This window comes from Lissotriton helveticus, chromosome 11 (genome assembly GCF_964261635.1).
Source record: "Lissotriton helveticus chromosome 11, aLisHel1.1, whole genome shotgun sequence".
Taxonomy (NCBI): domain Eukaryota; kingdom Metazoa; phylum Chordata; class Amphibia; order Caudata; family Salamandridae; genus Lissotriton; species Lissotriton helveticus.
In genome coordinates, this window is record NC_136072.1 from 841,493,498 (window position 1) to 841,517,875 (window position 24,378).

Genomic DNA, 24,378 nt, shown 5'->3' on the forward strand with positions numbered 1-24,378 from the left:
GGTTTTGCTAGCGCATGCGTACTTCGTACGCATGGCTAAGGCAAAACCTAAACAACAGTGTAATTAGTAGAACATTGCAGAGGGACCAAGGCGAGTGTTTGGAAAAAGGGACATGCTTTCTACTAAATTGGAGGTGTTTCGGGAGGAGTAAGGAGGAAGTTTACGGAAGATTAGGAAAGGGTCTAGGGAAGGCCATACACCTCCACATAAGAGTAATACCATAGCTATTCACATTTCTAAATATACTACAGCCAAAAAGGGCCACAAAAACATTAGTAAAGTACTTCTGCCCAGAGCTGGAGTAATTTCAGCACCGTACATGGGCAACCATTGGTACTGCAATGTTCCATAGAAAATAATGGTGGTAGGGACTTAAAATAAAATAATGCTAAATTATTTAAACTAGTTAAAAATATACATTAACATTACTTAATAATAAAAGATACCAAAACCGTATTTATTATTTAAATATATAAATATTTTAACAGCCTTTTTTGAATTTATAAACTATTGTAATAGTACAGTTTATTAAATCCTTAAATTACTGTTAATTAATACTATACATCACTTTTAATAATTATTAATACGTAATAAAAACAATGTTTTTACTTTAGGTGGGAAGTTACTTTAGAATTTAAACTTCAGAAAAATATATTTTATTTGATTTATTTAAATTAAATAAAGATTCAATTCAAAATTAAATTGCTCTAGGGTTAAAATGAATATATATATAAATGAATTACCATTGATATTTTTACTATTTTTTACCAAGTTAAATAAACTTTTATTTACAATTTACTATTCCCTAAACTTTACCACAGGGAGACTCCACAGTAGGGGTGGATATCTCCCTACCGTGAAGTATAAGGCAAATTATTTTTTTTATAATAAAATGACTTGGACTGGTGTCAACGGGCTGAGCAGACTATTTATCAGAGCAGAGGGTACCCACGCAAATGGGAAAAGATATGAGGGGCTTGGGCGAATTATAGGCACCAATGTTAGCTATGTGCGGGTGGACCCTGACCGGGGTTCATATGATTTGTGGTATCTTTGACCTCCTGAGGGGAAATGCTGGGCTAGTGGGACTGTGCAAAATTATTGAAGCTATATATCAATTTGAGCTAAACCACCTAACATGTATAACGATTCTGTTTCCAATTGAAGCATATGTTCTCATGGTTAATAAAAAGATTTTTAAAAAAAGTTTTTAATAAAGTAAAAATATGTTATGGTAAATATTAATGTAAATTAGTTTTAAATATTATTTAAAATGTAGACAACATTTAAAAAATGGTACAGCATTAGCTTAGTTTTGAACTGAATCTTTAACTTCTTTAAATGCATTAAATATAGTATTTTTATGAAGTCTAAATTATAAGATCAATACCCACCTAAATTAAAAACAATGTTTTTATTTTGCATTCATAATTAAAGTATAGCAATAATTCAAAATAATACATTTCAGTAAAAAAAATCATCAATTAATACATTTCCCCAAAAATTTCAATATTTTATAATTAAATCCTAAATATATTTTTATTTTAGTTTTTTACCATTCCATTATATTTTTCTATATTTGCAACAATTAAAAAAATAAAATTTAACATTATTTACTATTGGTTTTATTTGAGGTCCTTTCTTGCACCATGTTCTGTGGGAGGGTGGTGCAGCATCAGTGGTAGGCCATGTGTAGTGCTGGGCTTACTACTGTTTATTTTGTTCCAGTAGTACCTTACACATGTAAATTTAGCTGCACCCTTTATTCAAGGTGCTGAGTAAGAAGCTAGGGCCTGATTACGATGGCGGTGGGACCGCCACTGTCAGGCCGTCTGTGGCAGTCCCACCGCCATCCAGCCCATCTGATCCTACCGCCGCATTATGATGCAGGCGGTCGGATCAAGAATGACCGTGGGAAAGACGGCCGTGTCCTAACAATTCTACGAGGGTAGTGATAAGCCCTCAGGGAAGTAGTAAACGTGAAAGTTCAGTGATGTTGAGCTCCGTCTTCATCCAGAGCGGAAATATTTTATAATTTCAAAAAGTGTGTACGCCAGAACGGCCCACCAATCATGTGGCCATTCGACCTTCACGTGAAGACACGACCCGTCGTATCGGGAACTCGAGCCAGGCTTTTAAAGGGTGCTCTTTGATTCAGAGAGAGGTCAATGGAAATGGTCCTGGGGACATCTCAGGCAGGAGAGACTGGATTGATAAGACAATGATAAAGAGTAGGAATGAGGGCCTAGGGTAACCTTTTGATACTCATATCACTGTGGCTGACATCCAGGTGTGAACCCGTAGCCACTCACATGGCCTGTGTTATGAGATTTGAAGTCACTCCTGCTCTGACAGACTGCTTTTTGGAGGAAGGGCATAAGAGAGGGCACTTTAAAAGGAAGCAGGCCGCCAACTTGAATTTCAAAGACGCAGACTCTAAATCACATTTGACGTCTGGAAATGGGCTATAAGAAGGGGGCTTGAGGCCCCCAAATTGTCAACTGTCAAGCAACCAGTTGGGCAGGAGGAGATGCACTGCACATTTTCTGCCTGTGAAAAGGAATGGGGGGCTGTTATATCTGTTTTATTGTACTACGCATCTTCCCTGGCGCTCTGGTCCTTGCTGCTCAGCCAGCATGAATGTGCTGTGAGGCATGTTGGTGTGCATGGGGATGCAATGGAATGCTTGGGTGCCTGTGAGGTGTGGGGAGTGTCAGTTGGAGTATGGGCTGAGCAGCAGGGAGGCTGGTCCTGGTGGGGCTATCCTAAGATGTAGCTAAAAATCTATGATATTCTTATCTGCAACCAAGACCAATAAACCATCATCTATAACCTACATCTCGGCCACTTGACTTTTTCATCATAACAGGGGTCTTCCAGTATCTCAGCTGGGCTTCACTGAGGGAATCCAAGACCACCTGCTCCTGGAGCCTGGAGCTCCAGTGCCTGGCCTGCTTGCCAAGACCAGCATACCCTGTGAGGAAGAGGAGAACTCTGGAGAAAGCGCAGTCCAGAGGGGGATACTAGCAATTGGATCCCTTTAGTGAGGTGTGAGGAGATGGTTGCTGCACTGATTGGGTCAGGGTCATTGTCTGTGCCCTGGGAAAAGTCAATAAGACTGATATGCCAGTGGAGGGCTGCCGTGAAGTGAGCCGTGAACTTTGCTGCACCAATCATGTGGATGCCCCTGTGCAGATTTGAAGTTGTTGACCCCATATACCAGGTGGGGTCACAGTGAAGATGGCTGCCATGCAGCCTGGGTTAAAACCAGTGAAGTTGGTGACCCGGTGTGCTGATTGGGCCGCAGCCTGTGAACCGTCTGGACATGATCTTACATGCCGGGGGGGGGGGGGGGGTCCACCAGGACAAGGCAAGGAGCAAGGTCTGATCAAGACCATCATTGTGAGGAGGAGGCTGCCAGGAAACCTACCAGCATCGGAATAGCATCGAGGACCCCCAGTTGCTGGCTCCAAGGGACAGCATGTGAGGAACTCAAGGAATCCCAGCCCCTGCCCCTCCTGAGCAGCGAGCGGAGAACTAACCAGAGTCAGCCACGGCAGCATCAGTGCCCACAGAGGGACTTTTGTTGTTCACATCCTGCTGGAGCGGGTCAGCCTGATTTATGGTCCAGATGGTCCCGGGGGCACGTGCCTGTCATATAGCGCTTCGGTGCTGGAACACTTTTGATTTTAATGAAGAGTCGGAGTGGAATTGCTGAGACTTGAACTACCAGTGGGGCATTACCTGAATGTTTCTTATAGTGAATGAGGAATAACCACTACCACTAGCGAGAGGGGTGTGGGACCCAGGAACCAGCCTGTAAAATATTAAAGCCTTGACCTCATGAAAGTGTCTGTATTGACTGTGAATGCCGTATTTAACTTTGTGTTCATATATAAAAGCTACTTTCTTCATAAAAGCAAGTATTTGACTGGAAACTCATCTATTGCTGCTGATGTATGTGTTTTGAGTTGTTAGCCTGTGTTTAGGGTCCAGTGTCCATCTCCCCTCTGAGAAGCCTTGGACTGCATAACTCGCGCTATCCACTGAGACTCAAGTGGTTAAGGGGTACTTGGCCCAGCTGTTCAGGACCCATAGTAAGTCAGGGCCTGGGACATCAGGAGTGAAACACCTCAACTTCCCCGGTTGTGTCCAGTAGATCCTCCTTGCCCTGTGGCCCCTAAACGGGGTTCTGACTGGTGCTAACTTAATGGATACTCCTACATCATCTTTTATTATGATGAGTGGTCAGGAATATTAAAGAATGTTCTTTAGCTACAAGAGTAACTATAGACCCATTTTCTGGGCACTCGTCGAGCACAGCATTTTGCAGATATCAATGTCAGTGTCTTGCCTCCTTAGGATATGCTAACATTAGTCGCTTAAGAATGAAGTCCAGTTTGGTGAAGCTGTTTTTCTGAAACCGTTAATCATCTCCTTCCTTTTCAATTACATATAAAACAAAAAAATAACAACTGTGCAAAGTTCAAAAGACAATGTTCTCCATGAGAAATAAGAAGACAAATTCATTAGTCTGCAGATTGGTCTACAGACCGGTCACTGTAATTAAAGAATACATTAAGTACATTCCATTAAGGAACGTGGAGCTCATTAAATAAAACATAAAAAGCTCTGGGAAGCTTGTTTTAGGATCCAACTCACAGTGATATCCTTGCTCATTCAAAGAAGATCACAAATCAGGACTACACTTCAGAATTTAAATAATCTAACGCTTATTTGATTGAAATATAGGGTTCTCACATGCAAAGTGATTACCAGAAATGTAGTCTAGGACATCTCACCATAATTACACCTTCGGTAAAATCAGCCTAGTGCAATGAAAAGATCCATCTAGGTGTGTAATAGTCATCCCATAACAGACCTAATCATCACTTATTCAAAATAATTGTTCAGATGCAGTAACATTCACCATTAGAATTGATGAAGTTCTAATGATTTAAGAAACTACCAACGAAATATACCAAAGAGTTTCAAATAGCACAATGTGTAACGCAGAAACTGCTGAATCCACGAAAGTATGATAATGGACTGTACGGTTATTTTGATGTTGCGAGAAGGAAAAATTTAAGTATGGAATAATAGTTGTTCAATTATTTTTATAGCACATTTAAAAATCTGTATTCAAATACCATTTATTAAACAGAAGTGGAACATTAATGATACCAGTGAGAACAATGCTCTTAATTAAATACTCTTTCTATTAGATTTGCATTCCCCACCTCTATCATACCTTTGGGCGTCAGGCTTAAATCGTTCAAACTTCTCTGAGCTAATGCCTGGCCATGAATTGAAACAACAGAAGGTTGCATGATTTGACGGACATGGGCCCACGAAGGAACGCATAATACTTTTGGGTCAAGCTACACACAGTTTTAGCTGACTGAAGACCACATATCATCAATTCTGGAAAAAAATACAACAAGACATACAGGAAGAGATTGGACTTTAAATAAGTACCCCTCAGCCATTGACATTCATATATTTCTCCTGGTTTGCTATTGCTTGGATGGGCTGTCCATCATGACCTTGGCATTCAGTGTGATGGTTACATTGCCCTGTTAGTGTTACCCATAGGTTTTGGGTATGCGGAATCAAGTTTACCTTTTTTTAGACTAGGGCCAAGGTGGTCACTTTAGTGTATTTGCTCTGCTCACTTAACCCCTTGCATGCTCATGACGGAACGGTTCCGTCATGAGCGTCGGTTGGCCTGTGCTCATGACGGAACCGTTCCGTCATGAGCCCGTTGGCTCATTAGAATGCTCAGCACAGCGCGAAAATTCGCGCCGCGCTGAAGCGGTTAAATATATTTTAATTGCTGGCTTACAGGTGTTTTGTTTAGAAAATGCTCACAGTATGAATGACTGAGCTTCTAGATGGCTTAGCTTCTCAATAAGACACTGTGATATCCGGAGAACAGCGTTTACAACGCAACTTTTACCACGCAGTACCTTTACCACGCAACTTTTACAACGCAAGCGTTACAACGACTTGCGCTGGGGCTGTGCTGTAGGATAGGGAATAGTTTAATTTACTATCCAACTCCTTCCCAACTATCCACGGGGACTGGAGTTGGAATAGTAAATTAAACTATTCACTAATCAGCGCCCCCCAACGCAAGTCGTTGTAACGACTTGCGTTGTAAAACTTGCGTGGTAAAGGCATGCGTTGTAAAAGCATGCGTAGTAACAACATACATCTGTGATATCCACTAGCTGCCTTCACACATTAGATTGTTTTACTTTGCGGTCAGGCTAACATGTTTTTGAATTACAGCTTTTTTCGGCACAAAGCAAATGTGCACACACATAGTCCTTCTTAGAGATGTAATAAAAATACTAACATAAGCATCATCTTCTGTTTTCTTTTCATAATACTCTTATTTGAGAGAAAGGTTGAAGTCTGCTATTGCAGCCTGTTCACCTAAAAGGTCCTATTCCCTGCTTCCACAAGGCCAGGATGTTCATTCATTATCTAATCTTCTTTCTAGGGCAGCTGGATGCAACACAACTATTACCAAACATAAAGCAAGACCTTTAGGCGTTGTCAATCCTTGATAAAAGTGGCTCTGGCACTCTACCATCACAGAGGTTCGAATTCAATGCAACACATTTTTGTAATAAAGTATATTAGTTAGGAGAGTGTCATTGCTCTTTATTATAACTGATCTACCTCCATTGTAAGACCTTACAGAACTCCACTAGATTATCAGTCTACACCTTGGAGTGTAACCTCAGATTCAATTACCCTACATTCTAGAGTACACTTTAGATAGTATATGAAAAGAACATTTTCATCAGCAATACCGCAAGTTTGCTTGTACCTCTTGACTCTGAGATTGTTCTGCAGGGTCTCTGCCCAGTCATAGCAGAGTGGCCTCACTACAACGAAGCCCCTGCAAAGCAGCAATGTCAGTCATGAATCAAGTATAGAACCTGGACCAGAGGTACCACTCCTGGGTCACTGGCCTGTTTCACCTGGACCATTAAGCTGCTCAACAGAAGCTGGTGTGGGATTGCAGAGATCACATTACATTCCAATTGCACTCAGAAGCCTGTGTGAGCAGCATGGAGAACAGCACTGCAGAGGTACTAGGCTCGGCTGTACTCTGTGCTTTAGAGCCACAGATGGTGGGAAGCTGAGTTTCTGGGCAGACTCAGTGCTCCAACCCCCTAAGCAGATATAGGAAACACTATTCAATACCTGTCCTGTGTTTTCCCCGTACACACCTGCATATTCAGTATCATCATCTACTGATTGTTACTGAGGGATGGAGCATAACTGGTGAGTACTGCGGAGTAGTGAATGATGGTGTAAATCTGAAAAGGCAGTAGTGATCACTGAGTGGTGGTGTGAATCTAAACAAGCACTAAGGATTAATTACTCTTCTTCCATGTTTGTATGTATGTGCTATTTGTACTGCACGAAGCAAGCCAAAAGGCAGTGTAGTGCTGTACAGAGTCAAAGGCAAGCATACAGTCAATGAGAGATAGTAGAGGTAGCTGGTATGTGGATTGTTGATATAATATGATTTACTATTTTAAAGAGGTGTGTCTTCCACTCTTTCCTAAACTGGAGCAGCATTGAGGCAGGTCTTATTGTTTCAGGATGCTGTACAGATCATGACTGCATTGATGAAAAAGTCCTGTTGTCTTGTTTTTTTGCGCCATTCTGCTGGAGTCCTGGCTGTGGGTGTGCTGAGAGCCACCAGAGATGGTAGGCTTGTCTGCAGGATAAGCTGAAGTACTGATCATAATGGCTTTGTAAACGATGCAGCTGGCTTTGAAAATATTGTGGGCTGACAAGGGAAGTCAATAGAGTTCCATCAGGTTGGGGATGATGTGATCATATTTCTTCACATCCTACATCTGGGTCCGCTCATCCAGATCTACAAAGCGCAGGCCAGGGGCGCCACAATGTATGGGGCGGAACTGTGGGGACATACACCAACTCGCAGTCTGTCGGTAACTGAGAATAATTTTATCAGGCAGATAACTGCACTCCCGCCAAGTACCCCGCTCCTTCCCCTGAGGTTGGATCTGGGATTGAGACCAATAGCCGATGAAATAGGACTGAGACCCATAGTCTTCTGGCGAAGACTGTGGAGCAGTGAAGCACTTTTAGCCTACAGGGCTGAACTAGGGGAGCTGATATCCCACCCAAAAGCGTTACAGATCCCCTGGCTAAAATATATTCAGAATCTATGTACGTCACTGGGGTTTCCTGATCTTTGGTCCGATCCTGCTGAGGCCTCATTAAGCATCTCACGCAGAAATTTGGTCGATGCCTATCACGCTCATAAACTATCCTCGGCTATGGAAAATCAGCGAGAGGGATCACTGACCTCTGTATTTATGCTAGGCAAAGACACATACAGGATGGAAAGGGTGCTGGACGCTATGTCCCCCGTGCTGGCCAGGAAGCTGTTTCTGCAATGGAGATACGGCATCCTGCCCTTACGGGCTTTTACGAGCTCTTGGACAAACTCGCCCTCCCCTAAGCAGTGTCCAACATGCTCTTATGCTGAGGAAAGTGATTTGCATGTAGTTCTGTTTTGCCCCACGTACTCGAAAGCGAGGAAATACTGGCTTCTCCCACTTATTAGAAACCTTGGTGGCAGAGAGTATCTCCCAATGTATAGAATTTTAAAAACTGATCTTTCGAGTCCAACTGTGTTTGCATTGGCTACATTTCTTACCAATGTCTGGCATATTCGCACCAGTTTGCTGAAGTCACGGTCTTTGAGTTAGCTCCAGTCTCCTATATGTAAACCCTGATAGTTTTAACCTACAGATATGAACGATTTTATTATATACAAGTATGTCTTATTGCTATTGATGATGTTTTATGGTGTATATGTTTTATCTTGTTGTGTATCTTTGATGGCCGTATGGCCAAAATAAAGATTAAATAAATAAAACATGAGATTTGCAACAGTGTGTAAAAACCATTAAGGGGTGCTAGGATGGAGTCAAGGAGGCGATGATGGAAGGTGTGAGAACCAGCCTGATGCAAGAGTATGAGGACTAGAATAGCACTGCACGAAGCAAGCCAAAAGGCAGTGTAGTGCTGTACAGAGTCAAAGGCAAGCATACAGTCAATGAGAGATAGTAGAGGTAGCTGGTATGTGGATTGTTGATATAATATGATTTACTATTTTAAAGAGGTGTGTCTTCCACTCTTTCCTAAACTGGAGCAGCATTGAGGCAGGTCTTATTGTTTCAGGATGCTGTACAGATCATGACTGCATTGATGAAAAAGTCCTGTTGTCTTGTTTTTTTGCGCCATTCTGCTGGAGTCCTGGCTGTGGGTGTGCTGAGAGCCACCAGAGATGGTAGGCTTGTCTGCAGGATAAGCTGAAGTACTGATCATAATGGCTTTGTAAACGATGCAGCTGGCTTTGAAAATATTGTGGGCTGACAAGGGAAGTCAATAGAGTTCCATCAGGTTGGGGATGATGTGATCATATTTCTTCACATCCTACATCTGGGTCCGCTCATCCAGATCTACAAAGCGCAGGCCAGGGGCGCCACAATGTATGGGGCGGAACTGTGGGGACATACACCAACTCGCAGTCTGTCGGTAACTGAGAATAATTTTATCAGGCAGATAACTGCACTCCCGCCAAGTACCCCGCTCCTTCCCCTGAGGTTGGATCTGGGATTGAGACCAATAGCCGATGAAATAGGACTGAGACCCATAGTCTTCTGGCGAAGACTGTGGAGCAGTGAAGCACTTTTAGCCTACAGGGCTGAACTAGGGGAGCTGATATCCCACCCAAAAGCGTTACAGATCCCCTGGCTAAAATATATTCAGAATCTATGTACGTCACTGGGGTTTCCTGATCTTTGGTCCGATCCTGCTGAGGCCTCATTAAGCATCTCACGCAGAAATTTGGTCGATGCCTATCACGCTCATAAACTATCCTCGGCTATGGAAAATCAGCGAGAGGGATCACTGACCTCTGTATTTATGCTAGGCAAAGACACATACAGGATGGAAAGGGTGCTGGACGCTATGTCCCCCGTGCTGGCCAGGAAGCTGTTTCTGCAATGGAGATACGGCATCCTGCCCTTACGGGCTTTTACGAGCTCTTGGACAAACTCGCCCTCCCCTAAGCAGTGTCCAACATGCTCTTATGCTGAGGAAAGTGATTTGCATGTAGTTCTGTTTTGCCCCACGTACTCGAAAGCGAGGAAATACTGGCTTCTCCCACTTATTAGAAACCTTGGTGGCAGAGAGTATCTCCCAATGTATAGAATTTTAAAAACTGATCTTTCGAGTCCAACTGTGTTTGCATTGGCTACATTTCTTACCAATGTCTGGCATATTCGCACCAGTTTGCTGAAGTCACGGTCTTTGAGTTAGCTCCAGTCTCCTATATGTAAACCCTGATAGTTTTAACCTACAGATATGAACGATTTTATTATATACAAGTATGTCTTATTGCTATTGATGATGTTTTATGGTGTATATGTTTTATCTTGTTGTGTATCTTTGATGGCCGTATGGCCAAAATAAAGATTAAATAAATAAAACATGAGATTTGCAACAGTGTGTAAAAACCATTAAGGGGTGCTAGGATGGAGTCAAGGAGGCGATGATGGAAGGTGTGAGAACCAGCCTGATGCAAGAGTATGAGGACTAGAATAGCACTGCACGAAGCAAGCCAAAAGGCAGTGTAGTGCTGTACAGAGTCAAAGGCAAGCATACAGTCAATGAGAGATAGTAGAGGTAGCTGGTATGTGGATTGTTGATATAATATGATTTACTATTTTAAAGAGGTGTGTCTTCCACTCTTTCCTAAACTGGAGCAGCATTGAGGCAGGTCTTATTGTTTCAGGATGCTGTACAGATCATGACTGCATTGATGAAAAAGTCCTGTTGTCTTGTTTTTTTGCGCCATTCTGCTGGAGTCCTGGCTGTGGGTGTGCTGAGAGCCACCAGAGATGGTAGGCTTGTCTGCAGGATAAGCTGAAGTACTGATCATAATGGCTTTGTAAACGATGCAGCTGGCTTTGAAAATATTGTGGGCTGACAAGGGAAGTCAATAGAGTTCCATCAGGTTGGGGATGATGTGATCATATTTCTTCACATCCTACATCTGGGTCCGCTCATCCAGATCTACAAAGCGCAGGCCAGGGGCGCCACAATGTATGGGGCGGAACTGTGGGGACATACACCAACTCGCAGTCTGTCGGTAACTGAGAATAATTTTATCAGGCAGATAACTGCACTCCCGCCAAGTACCCCGCTCCTTCCCCTGAGGTTGGATCTGGGATTGAGACCAATAGCCGATGAAATAGGACTGAGACCCATAGTCTTCTGGCGAAGACTGTGGAGCAGTGAAGCACTTTTAGCCTACAGGGCTGAACTAGGGGAGCTGATATCCCACCCAAAAGCGTTACAGATCCCCTGGCTAAAATATATTCAGAATCTATGTACGTCACTGGGGTTTCCTGATCTTTGGTCCGATCCTGCTGAGGCCTCATTAAGCATCTCACGCAGAAATTTGGTCGATGCCTATCACGCTCATAAACTATCCTCGGCTATGGAAAATCAGCGAGAGGGATCACTGACCTCTGTATTTATGCTAGGCAAAGACACATACAGGATGGAAAGGGTGCTGGACGCTATGTCCCCCGTGCTGGCCAGGAAGCTGTTTCTGCAATGGAGATACGGCATCCTGCCCTTACGGGCTTTTACGAGCTCTTGGACAAACTCGCCCTCCCCTAAGCAGTGTCCAACATGCTCTTATGCTGAGGAAAGTGATTTGCATGTAGTTCTGTTTTGCCCCACGTACTCGAAAGCGAGGAAATACTGGCTTCTCCCACTTATTAGAAACCTTGGTGGCAGAGAGTATCTCCCAATGTATAGAATTTTAAAAACTGATCTTTCGAGTCCAACTGTGTTTGCATTGGCTACATTTCTTACCAATGTCTGGCATATTCGCACCAGTTTGCTGAAGTCACGGTCTTTGAGTTAGCTCCAGTCTCCTATATGTAAACCCTGATAGTTTTAACCTACAGATATGAACGATTTTATTATATACAAGTATGTCTTATTGCTATTGATGATGTTTTATGGTGTATATGTTTTATCTTGTTGTGTATCTTTGATGGCCGTATGGCCAAAATAAAGATTAAATAAATAAAACATGAGATTTGCAACAGTGTGTAAAAACCATTAAGGGGTGCTAGGATGGAGTCAAGGAGGCGATGATGGAAGGTGTGAGAACCAGCCTGATGCAAGAGTATGAGGACTAGAATAGCACTGCTGAAGTCGCTTTCTGGAAGAAACCATTTCACTTTCTTGAGAAGGGCCAGCTTGCACCAGGCCATCTTTATTTTTTGGCAATGTGTTCCTTGAGGGGGGAGATTGGGGGAGGTTGGTATCTAGGGTGAATCCAAGTGGCTTGGCATTCAGTGAAAGTTGGGGCTTCCAAGCCATCAATGTACATGCATTTGAGTCAATCTTGTGCTGTTTCTGGCTTGTTCTTCGTGAACAACAGGAATCCTGTCTTGGCTGGGTTGAGCTTCAGATAGGCGCTGGGCATGCAGGTCTGAATGAGGTGGAGGCAGTGTTTGAGGTGTTGGATGGCTGAATGAGAGCATACTTTCAAAGCAGTTGTGTATCATCAGCATATTGGAGTCCATGTAGACAATGAATATGACAGGGGAGTATGGACACCCACTGGTGACAGGATATTTTGAGACCTGGGAGTGCCCATATGACCAAACTGGTGTTGGCTGGAAAGGAAGGAAGCAAACCAGTGAAGAACATTGCTACTGAATCCATTTTTGGCGCCAGGGTGTTAAAAAGAACTGTCTTCCCCAAACTCTGAAATCCTCAAACACTCTCTCAGCTTTCAGAAAGTCCTTAAAAACTTGTTTTTTTTAATTATGTACTCTAACTGTGATGTAAAATGAAGTATTTTATACTGTATAAATGCATGTTGATATATATGTAAATCGATGCTATAATTTTACCACTTAATGTCAATAAACAAAAAAAAAATAATTAAAACTTGGTTTTTCTCTAGCTAAGTCTCTCTTCTTCCATTAATCACAGATATTGCCAAGATGCCTCCGAGTACATGTTGTGATTTACAAATTCGCTCAATATCAATAAAGAGATTGGGACAGTGTCGGGTGCTCCATTAGGACGTCAGAGCACCGCCCCACTGTTTTCTCGCAGTGCGAGAAGCAGAAAATAAAATGGTATTTGAAATACCATTTCATGTCTGCTTCTCGTGCTGCGAGAAAGCATACGTCAGGGGTATGCCTGGTTGGGGGTGGGTGGGAGGGATTGCCTAGTTGAGGGCGGGGGTGGGCAAGTCAGGGAGGAGTGGCTTGCACCACTCTGAGTGCCATAACTGCTTGGTCGGCCCTGGGGCCGACCAAAGTAGTCATGCGCACTCTACATTTTCCCTATGTAGGCTGCAAAACTGGTGTCACTACTGGGCCCGGCTGGGCGCCGTCCAGGACTCCACGCCAATCACAACGCTGCCATTGCAGCATTGTGATTGGCTTAGGGGAGGGGCGGGAGGATGCATGCTGCCTTCTAGTTCCAAGAATCCCAGGTGGGATCGTAACCCGGCCCAGAGGTGGCACAGGACAAGTAAGGTATGTTTTTAATATATTGTTTTCAACCCCTCCCCCTGTGGGATTTCCCGACACATAACCCCCAGTGCGAACCCCCCCCCCCCCCCTCCGGCGAATCATGCGAGTCGCGTCTGAGGCTGGTGTTAGTGTAGTGGTGCACAGTGGTGGAAGCAGCAGTCTCGGCCTTAAAAAAAAATTGGTTAAATTAATTTCCGCTAAAATTTTTATTTCTGCTGCCGATTGCTGCGTCCGACTACCTGCCTTTAAATTTTACACTCTAGCGGTGCGCAGGCCCCAGCAAACTCCTGCTGCGCGTCACGCGTTGCCCGGCTCATGATGATGTTAAACTCTGATTGTGGATTGGATACAGAGAGAGACAAGATGAGACCAGGTTTTATTAGGAAGCCAAGATGACTGCTGAGACTTCGGTGATCTCGAATGATTGCTGAAAAACGGAAAACTCCAGATTAAAAAAAAAATCTGTGCAGGCTGCTGGCACTAAAGTCCCTGCGCTGATGGTAGTGTCCCGAGCTGGCAGGATGGATGCTACACCCTCAGCATTGCTGGCAGGCGGTAGAGTCCCAGGACTGCTCCTGCTTCCCCCAGGCTAGGCTGACAGCAGCGCCTCTAGCTGAAGTTACAGTCTGGGCTGCAAGTTTCCATAAAGGTCCTCCTCCCTGGTCATCACCCGCATTCCAGGCCATCCGAAGTCAGGCTTCTGCTGTTCCAGCACACACCCATTGCTTTTCCTGTTCCCCACTCACTTCATCTCTGACCTCCCCCACATGCACTCCTCCTCATCTGCTTCCCTAAACTGCACGACCACATACACTCTGTCAAATAGCCCTTCCCAGCTCCCGGTCCCTACATTACAATGCCTGCTGCTCACCCAACAAAGACCCCCACACACTTAGCTGTTCTCCTGCAGAGCACTTTCAACCTGCCTGGAACACACAGCTAAGAATGTACAAATGGCATTTGTTAGTTGTCAGAAATGGACATGCGGTCTCACACATATCTATGCTCCCACCCTCTGTGCTATGAGCCAAAGCTGCACAACAACATCTACTTAGTCCCCTGTTCCTTCACACTGCACAGCTAGCCCCCCCCTCCCCCTGTAAACGAGCACAGTTCCCGTTCCTCCTGTCTTCCAAGCACACACAACTGGCAGTTCCTGTGTACTATGCTGATTCCACTGCCTTCAGGGTAACAATATGGACTAAACTTGGCCATAGTGCACTGCCAAAAGTTGAGTTTAAAAGCACAAACAGCACTGTGAATCAAAAAGCAGCAAAGCCTGGTGAGGTACAATAAAGAAAGCGCGCCTCTGTTAAAATTATAATGGCACAGCTGTTTTCCCTGATACAGCTACATTTCTTTAATCAAGACGCCTGGTCATCTGTTTGGTCACTTGCCCACCTTACCAACAGCACAATTGTACACATTACATTTTTTAATGAAATAATCCGCTTTTCATGAAGTTGCGTGCAACTGAGAAAATTGAAAAAACATGTTTTGCATTCATTCAAATTAGTTCTTATTTTTGTTAAATTCTCAGTAAAACAGCAGCCTAAAATGTCACAAACTGGTAAACTGTACTATGATCTATGCGTTGTGCAGGTGCCTGGTGAAGTCCTGCCATGCTTCACACATCAAAGGCCGGTAAAGTGCGCACATAAATCCCATCCATACAGATTTTATGCCACCTCCAAGCACATGAACTCAGAATGGTTGTCATTAATGCTAATGATGTGTTGATTAATAATTAATGCCTGAGAACACAGGCCATTGGTAATGCTATTACTGTATTACACTCTGAAAACGAGCTGTAGCTCCCATTCATGGGATTCCCTTCTGTGGCTGTCCCACTTCAGCTTTGTGAGTGTGATGACGACACATAATAATGTCCCTGGAACTGTAGGATGCATGTCTGTCTGCAAAGAGCGCCTGAAAATGATTCTGACAACTCATAGGATGAGGCCACAGGCAGAGTCCTGTAGCTTGTCATGAAACACGTCACAAGCAAGTTTGATGTTTGATGCAGCCTGGTATCTAATATATAAGATACTCAGAGCCATACTCGTGCCTCTTGGTGGTATTTATTCAATGAACCCTTCCTCTCCAGTGCTTCCTGATCCTGTGCTTTACCAGTGACAATTAATGCATGTGTGCAGTGTTTGTTTATGGCCTAAAAAATGGCTTGCAGCCTATGTAAAGTGGTTTGAAGAAAGCTCTGGCTTCCAAATGCAAGCTATAAAATGCAAGTCATTTGTCTGGACAAACTAAATCACAGGGCCTGGTCAGAGACGTTTTAAGGCATGAACAAAGTGGGCTCAGCTCTGGCCGAGCACCCTAGAATTTCAGGGGCCTCCTTATAGAGCCAGCTCTGTTCTGCAAAGATTCTTGTGCTGTTTACATTGAATTCATCCTAAACAAATTGATTTAAATATGTTTTCCTTTAATTTATTTTGAATGTAGGTGATGTGTGTGAGTCTATTCTAGATCTGTTGCAGAGCAATGTTGTGTTTATGTTTCATCTAACAGCCATACAAAAGTGTTCTTTTAGATCAAAACAAGATCTCACGTATGAGAAATGGTAGGGTGTCACAGAGATTATTTGCAGTAATGTTAGTGAGCATTATTGATGTCATAATTACACTTTCATAATTGCTTAATTACTCTTCTTGCTTTCTCAAATATGCTTGAAAATGCATCATTTACCCACTCTTTTCTCAGGGCGAGAATCCCACTCAACACCATCCACGCATCACTAACTTTTACGCCCTCACCACTTTCAAAAGTCACCAGCCACCACTGGATTGGGATGTCCAATTGCATCAAAGTCACCTCAGAAATCCAGCAAAATCAGGAGGCAAGGGTCCTCTTTATCTGTGGTGAACAAGGCACTGTCTGTGATGTGTGAGGGAGCAGTCTCCATACAGTAGCATTATCTGAAACCCGATTAACGGTCATACTGGAGATGGCTAACGTTGGTGTGATATTGGAGTTGACCACAGAATTCTTTTCAGTCATGCTGTTGATTAATAATAGGTGAGTGATGGGCCTGTGGTGGTGAGGTCATCATGGTTTAGTGTATGGTTCTTTAGGAGTGGGGTTTTATAGCCTGTCTTAGTAGCTTTTGGGAAGATGCATGGAGTTAGGGAAGCATTGCAATGGTGAGTAGATGTTAATGAGCTTCCCCGGAGAGAACTTTGATGAAGGACAAAAGTAAGACATCATCTTTATAAGTAGTGGCTTTGGGGGGATTGAGTACATTAGCGAGATCTGTGAAAGACAGAGCTTTGAAAGATGACCATTGAGGGATTCTAAGAGATAGGTGGGTGTAAGAGAAGAATAAGGCTTGGTACTGTAGATCTATTGCTGGATTTGATATATTTTTGAAACAAAGAGGAGGTTGATTGCATTACACTTATCTGTGGAGTGCGGAACAGGTGGGCCTGGCAGGGGGTTGATGCAGTGCTTGATTTCCTTGAAAAGAGTTCTGCACAGTTGATAGCTTTATTGGTGCATAAGTATAGTCCTTTGTTCCGGCTGATGTGATGAGCAGTCTGTGTATTACACAGATACTTCAGTATCACAAGGGAGTTCTGTTTTTCTTCCATTTTCTTTCCTGCCTGTGGAAGGAGCACTTTTTTTTTTTTACAAGTTTTATATAGCGTGAACAAGACCCAAGAAATCAGGTATCAGAGCGCTTTACATGAGCACCTGTTTTGTTACAGAAGGACACCTTCATTTTGTATGCAAGGTTGTTAGAATATCAGAGTGCTAAAGGGTTTGCTTGCACTTGTGTGTTTTGGTTGGATTGTAGATGACCACATATTTTCCCCAAAAGTGTTTGAAGTTGTTTAGAAGGGCGTTGGCATCAGCATCAAGTTGTCAATGGAGAAATCTTTGAAGGATCTTAAGGTTTGGTCTCACCCATTTATCCATGCACTCACTCACCCGTTGATTATCCTTGCTTTCATTGGTCAACTTAATCATTCACTCACTTACCTTCTTGTTCTTTCTAACTGGGAGTACTAGGATGGGGGCTCATGGTTGGACTTTAGCCTCAGAGGAAGGTCCGTCCCTAACCTCTTCTGCCTTAACCCTCTCATCTTCCACCCTCGGGCATTCTTTATTTATAAAGTGTTTCATTCCTACAGGTTATCGATGTTTGCTCTGATGAAATCACGTGACACTTCGCTTCGGTCGCAGTAATAAGATCTGGGATATAAAGGGTCACGGTCACCGAACTTGGCAGCAAGAACAGGAAATGTGCACACACGGCTGTAATTTTAAAGCTATCTACGCTTAATGAATAAGGAATACTGTAAATAGTAATCACAGCGCCAGCGAAGACGTCACCAGCTCGCTCTCCTCACTTCGGATCTGTTCCTTCCGTAGCTCGAGCCCACAGTGGGACTGGCGGCCCCATGAGGAGCCTCGTGCCCTTCGCACCACGCATAAGAAAAACGTGAGCTGCGCCTCTCTGACATTACCTCCTCGTCCTGTCTTCCTCGCCACAGTAATTACCCATGAGCCTCCGGCTCCACACAGAACTCCAAGTAAAAACACAGCGCTCTAGTCTCCCTCTCCCTCATCCAAGATGGCCCCCAGTGGCTCCAGCCAATCCCATAAAGGGACATAGAAGCACCAACACGACCTGTTCTTTTTTTCTGCACTTCTCCGAGTGCTGTGTTCCCTGCTGGTCAGGTGAGTGTTTGTTGTTGTTTCTTTGATGGAAAAGGCTGGGGTCTTGCTTGAGCAGCCCCTTTTGGCCTTGGGTATTTCGGTGGGGGATGTGTTATCGTTTTTATATGTTTTATTTTTTTATTTTTCATGCTTTTATCCCCCATTTGTTTGCCTCCGCGCTCCATGTCCTGCTGTAGCGGACCGTGGGGGCGTTGGTTTGCTTGTGCTCGGTCGCTTTGGACCTTGCACTATGTAGGGGCTCCTGTGGTCCTGCTGAGCGGGGCCGTTTTCGGGATTTCTCTTTCCGGGCCGCGCGTCAGCTGAGCTGGCTTGGCGCGGCCGGGTGCGGTGATGTTCGGGACCGGCGGGTTCCTCTTCCCCTCCGCTTCCCTTCTGCCGAGTCTGCGCACCGTCATCCGGTGGATTTTTTTCCGGTGGTACTTTGTGTGGACTCAGCCGTGGGTTTTGGCTTTCGGCGAAACGCCGGTATGCTTGCGCTCTTTTTCTTTTGATGGGCGTGTGTTAGGTTGATTGGGCCGGTTGCCTAGCAACCTCGGTTCCTTTCTTGCCGGACGTGTGGATTCACGTTTGCCTGTGTATGTTCAAATTTTTGAATTGGACATGGTGCGTGTTGCTTCTGCCGTGCCTACTCTTGGTCCCTTCTCTATATCTTCTCCTTCTGGGATAGTGTTACCCTCTCTGGAGTTCTTGCAGCGCACGTTTGATTCTGCTGAGACTGCTGCTTTAGGGCGTCGGGGGCCGGTTCCTGCTGTATCATGGGCCGGTGTGCTGGCGTTCCTGCTGTCGATTCGGCCACTGTAGAGGGGGTTACTGTTCTGAACGATTTGTGCGTGGGGCCGTTCTTCCGTTGGTCCTTGGGCATATTCGCGTACTTTTGGTGCTTCCTGAAGGGAGAAGGGTAAGACCGTCACCCCTCCGAGGCCGGTAATATTTATGTTTCTCCTCTTTCTGATGTTTTCTTCTCTCGGACGGGGTCTGGTGGCTCTGTGGACTCGTTCTACCGCTGCAGGGGCTGTGTTCGGCCTCAGGGTCATTGGTTCGGATCCCGGCAGGTCCAGGGGAGAGGAGTTGGCCTAACGGCTAGGGCGCTCGACCTCGGTCCTGAGGATCTGGGTTCGAGTCTCGGTAACGAAGCCCAAAAACCTCCTGTGATTCTGGGCTAATCGCTTCAATTTTATTCAGCGCCTGGACTCCGTCGGGTGATCCTGCGCTTCTCGTTTGTTTTTCTGTCATGTTCTGTTGTGAATCAACGGTGCGCAATTTGCGGCTGCGATTTTTCTGTCGGGCTGCTGCCTGTTCCTCTTGCTCGGTCCTGTCTTTGCTTGGAGATTTCATTCTCTGACTGCTTTCTTGGATCGGGGGGGGGGTTGTTTCTTCTACTGTGGAGATGTTTGGCCGGCATGTCCGCCTGCTGTCTGGTGTTTCCTTTGATTCATTGGGGGCGGCGGCTTCTGCGGCTGGGTCGTCTGTCGCTGACAGGCGTCAGTTGTGGCTTCATTCCGGTTCGGCTGATGCTGCGCAGCGGCTTCTCCTGCTGAAGGTCCCTTGTTGGGTTATTTTTTGTTTGTTCCTCCTTTGTATGTCATGGTGAGGTACACTGCGATGGGCCGTGGGCTCGTTGCTCCTGTGCGTACTGGTTGCTTCCGTGCCTATGATTCCCCGACTTGCTTTTGGTCATTCTGGGTGGGGCCGTGCTGGTCAGCCTTTTTCGTGGGCGGGGGCGTAGCCTGGGTGCTCCTTCCTTTGGCGGATTCCAGTTCTCTGGTACTTCTGCCTCCTCCACTCCCGCTTCCGATTCGTGACTGGTGTGTTGGTCCGGTTGGGGGTCGCCTCACTTGATTCATGGACTCTTGGCGGATGACTGTGTCAGCCCGATGGGTTCATCAAGTGATTTCGGCGGGTTTCCTTCTTGCCGTTACCCGGACTCCCCCGGACTGTTCCAGTTTTCGCGCCTTGTCCCTGTGTCCCTCGTGGGAGGTTGGCACTTTTGAGGGCATCGATTCCCTGGTGACCACTCATGCGGTGATTCCTGTGCCCAGCGATCAGTTGAGGTTGTGCGTGTCTTCCGTCCCAATTTTGTGTCCACACGCACCGGGGTTCTTCGACCTGTGATGGTCCTGGAGTGGGTCGGTCCTTCGTCCCTCGCCCCTGTTTCGATCGGGTTTCCCTGTGGTTGATCCTTCCTCTGGTGTCTCTGGTCGGTTCCTGGCGTCCTTGGACTTGGGAGGTGCTGGTCTGCTTGTGCCTGTTCATCCCGTTTCTCGGCGGTTTCTCCGGTTTTGCGTCCTGGGTCGTCATTACCGGTTCAGAGTTTTGCCTTTTGGACTCTGCTCTTCTACCGGGTTCTTTACTGTGATTCTGGCCCCTGTTTTTGGACACCTGCATGGGGATGGCGTTTGTATTTCTTCCTTTTCTGTATGACATTTTGCTTTCTGCTTCTTCTCTTTCTGAGGCGGAGTTGCATGTCCGGGGTTTGTGCCATGTCCTGGGGCATCACGGTTTCCTCGTTACTGTGCCGATGTCCTCCCTGGTTCCTGCACGGGACTTGACTTTCATTGGGCACTGTTCGAGACTCCTTTGGGGATGGTGTTACTGCCCCTCCCCGGATTCTGTCCCTGATGTCTGCAGTTCGTTCTCTGTTGTTGTGGCAATTTCGTCCCGTGTACCTGTGGTTGGGGGTTCGAGGTCTGGTTCGGCGTCCTTTTTGACGGGGCCGTAGGCTCGCCTCCGCGTGTACCCGGTGGTGTCGCGCATTTGTCGCTTTGGGACCCCTATTCCCTCGTTATGGGTGTTTTTGGTTCCTATATCGGAGGTTGTTCGGGTGGTCCTGGGTTGGTGGTTGGCCAAGGGTCTTCTGTCCTGGGGCCGCTTTTTTTCTGATTGTTCCCACCCGCGTGGTCACTGCCGCTGCCCGCCTGCTGGTATGGGGTGCTACTCTGGGGGATTCGACGACTCGGGGAGTTTGGCCTCTTTCTGGGTTATCGTCTTCCTCCACCTACGAGGTGCTGCTGACCGTCCTTTTGGGTCTGCTGGATTTCTCTGATCTTCTTCGGGGTCGTGTGGCTCCGGTCGACGGTTCTGGTGGTACTGTCTTCTGTGATCCTTCTTGGGGGGTGCAGGGTTCTCTCCCTCGGTTGCCTCTGCCTTCGGTTTTTGTGGTTAGGCGGGGGTGGCCCTAGCCTCCCTGTCTGCCGTTTACCTGCTTGTGGCGGATTGTCGGCACCGGGTGTTTTCCTTACGTGGGGTCTTCTTTGTCCCTCACGCGGTTGCTGTTCGGGTGCTTGCGGGAGATGTTTGGCTGTCCGTTTGTGGACTTGTTGGCCTCCCGGTGCTGTGCCAGGCCCATCTCCTTCTGCACGTTTTTGACTTGCCGGGTTGCCTGGAGGGTGGACGCCCTGTCGTCCTTTTGGCCTGTTCTATGCTCCCTGTTCCCGTTGGTCTTGCAGGGGATCGAGAAGGGGGGTCGTTTCTCCTTCTGGTTGCTCCGGGGTGGTGCTGTCATTCTTGATATCCCCCGTTGCTGGATTTGGTTGTGTCTACGGTCTGGACGTTGCCGTTCGCGCCCTCTCTTCTGATGGTTCCTCTTCTTACTCTGCCTCTGTTCCGGTCCCTGGGTCTGCGGGCCTGGCTCTTGTGTGGGGATCGCTGTTGGATGCGGGTTGTTCTTTTGCGATTACTGGCGTCGTGACGCTGTCTCAGGGGCCTTCTACTCTTGTGTCCTATGCTGAGCATTGGGTTGCCTTTGCCTCTTGGTGTTGGTGTCGCGGGTCTGTCGTTGGTTTCTTTGGACCCTACTCGCCTTCTGGATTTTGGGTGATAGTTTACTTTTGTGCTTCGCCTTTCCACTCTCGGGGCTCGTTGGACCGCCTTTCGGGCGTTCCGTGTCCTGCCTTTGGTTGGTTGGTTGGTTTGTCCTTTGCTGTTGCATTCCTTGCGGTCGGCTCCTTTCGGGCCTTTGGTGTCGGTGGTCGTGGAGTTCTTGACACTCACGGTGGTGTTTCTTGTGACTCTTGCCTCTGCCTGGCGTCTTGGTGTGCTGGATGCCTTCCTGCGGTCTGCTCCGATTTTGGTCCTTTGTCTGCTCGTGGGTTCTTGCGCCCTCGTCCTACTTTGTTCCTGCGGTGGTTTGATTTTCACCATTCTGCTGGAGTGGTTCTTCGGTTTCTTTGTCCTGGTCCTTCCTCGACAGGGGATTGCCTTCTCCTCCTGTTGGATGTGCGTGGTGCTTGTTGGTTTCTTCATCTCGCACTTCTTCCTTTGGGGTGGTTGCCACTTTCTTTGTCGTTTTGGTTTGGATCACCAGGTCCTGTGGCCCTCGTTGTCCACTGTCGGTAGTGGGTTTCGGGGTGCCATGCTGTTGGCTTTTGGTTCTGTTTCTGTCCTTCCCCCTCTTCCTGTTCGGGGTCGGTCCGCCAGTTCTGTTTTGGTATCATGGGCCACTTTTTCGGATGTGTCCACGGTGGGTTTTTGCCGGGCTGACGCTTGGTCATCCCCGCTTGCTTTCATGTCCCTTTGTCGCATTCGGACTTGGGGGTGGAGGTTCTGTTTTCCTTTGCCTCTTCTGTCCTTCGGCTGGGTTTCTTTGAGGTGTATGTTTCTGTGAGATTTTTATACCTCTTGTGCTTGCTGGATGTTTCTCTGCATGTTTCTGTGGAGTGTTTTCCTTGCATGAAGCTGATTGCTTTGGTATCGGCTCATGGGTAATTACTGTGGCGAGGAAGACAGGACGAGGAGGTAATGCCCCGGTTACTTACCGGTAATCTTCATTACTCCGAGTCCATGTCTTCCTCGCCACAGTATAGTTTCCCTTCCCTCCCGGCCCTGGTGGTGGCTTCATGTCTGCGGCTTGGTTCTTCAGGTCGTGTTGGTGCTTCTATGTCCCTTTATGGGATTGGCTGGAGCCACTGGGGGCCATCTTGGAGGAGGGAGAGGGAGACTAGAGCGCTGTTTTTTTACTTGGAGTTCTGTGTGGAGCCGGAGGCTCATGGGTAATTACTGTGGCGAGGAAGACATGGACTCGGAGTAATGAAGATTACCGGTAAGTAACCGGGGCAACAACGAACGTGCGCCGAAGACAGGTGAGTCTCATTAGCATACACGCAGCGTCGACGTGGGCCTCTCCTTGATAATAAAGTATACGGTTTGAAAACGTACACTCTGACGAGCGCTGTCTCTTACTGGAACCGACATTTACACTTCGATGAGTGTTTCCTCCCACTGATAATGCAAATATTTGCAACAGTTTCTAATAACAGACGTTTGAGCCATGTTATATCACCCTGTGGAGCTTGGGCTTCACCAATGATTTAGAACAAGAGTCAGAACATTTCACGTTTATGATGTGTCAGGGCTGGGCCTTTAAGGCGGTGTGCTGGCTGAATTTGTGCGAGGCTCATGTATTGCCAGACGCCATTTCAAATAAGCAAGGTGGGAATCTGCACTTCAGAAGGGGACAGAGGCTTCAATTTCTGCACTTCAGAAGGGGACAGAGGCTTCAACTTAAAGGCATCTCTCATTTTTCATACTTTTAGTATCCAAAGATTATACCATTCAAGACAGGCCTTTTACTTTACTTGTCGAAACACTGCATTCTTGAAATGCATCACACAAGAGGGTCCCTGATTCTAAAACGACATTTGACTCATAGATAAGATCAACTCTGTAAAGAACTCTCCGGAGACATGCAATTCAATGAAGTTTGAGTTCTTTATTATATTCACCAACACAGGCTCCACAGGCTGCGTGGATCATCAGCTGTCAACTGTCAAAGTCCAACTGACTGCTGGTGACAGCAACAGGCGGAACGGTGTCCACGCGGGGACACAGAGATGCACTAACACATACGGTGTCCTCGCAGAGACACAAGAATGTAAAACACAACACATCTTCCCCCTTGGGAAAGGAAAGAGAGAGTGAGAGAGAGAGAGAGAGAGAGAGAGAGAGAGAGAGAGAGAGAGAGAGAGAGAGAGAGAGAGAGAGAGAGAGAGAAAGAGAAAGAGAGAAAAAGAAAACTGCTGGACCAATAATCAAACATTGGATA

At 46.1% G+C, this 24,378-nt stretch overlaps 1 protein-coding gene across 4 annotated transcripts in view; it reads right to left on the minus strand.

The window, feature by feature from the left end:
* LOC144792165 (oxysterol-binding protein 2-like) overlaps positions 1-24,378 on the minus strand; it is a 1,552,312-nt gene that overhangs the window by 857,213 nt on the left and 670,721 nt on the right. The window lies entirely within an intron of this gene.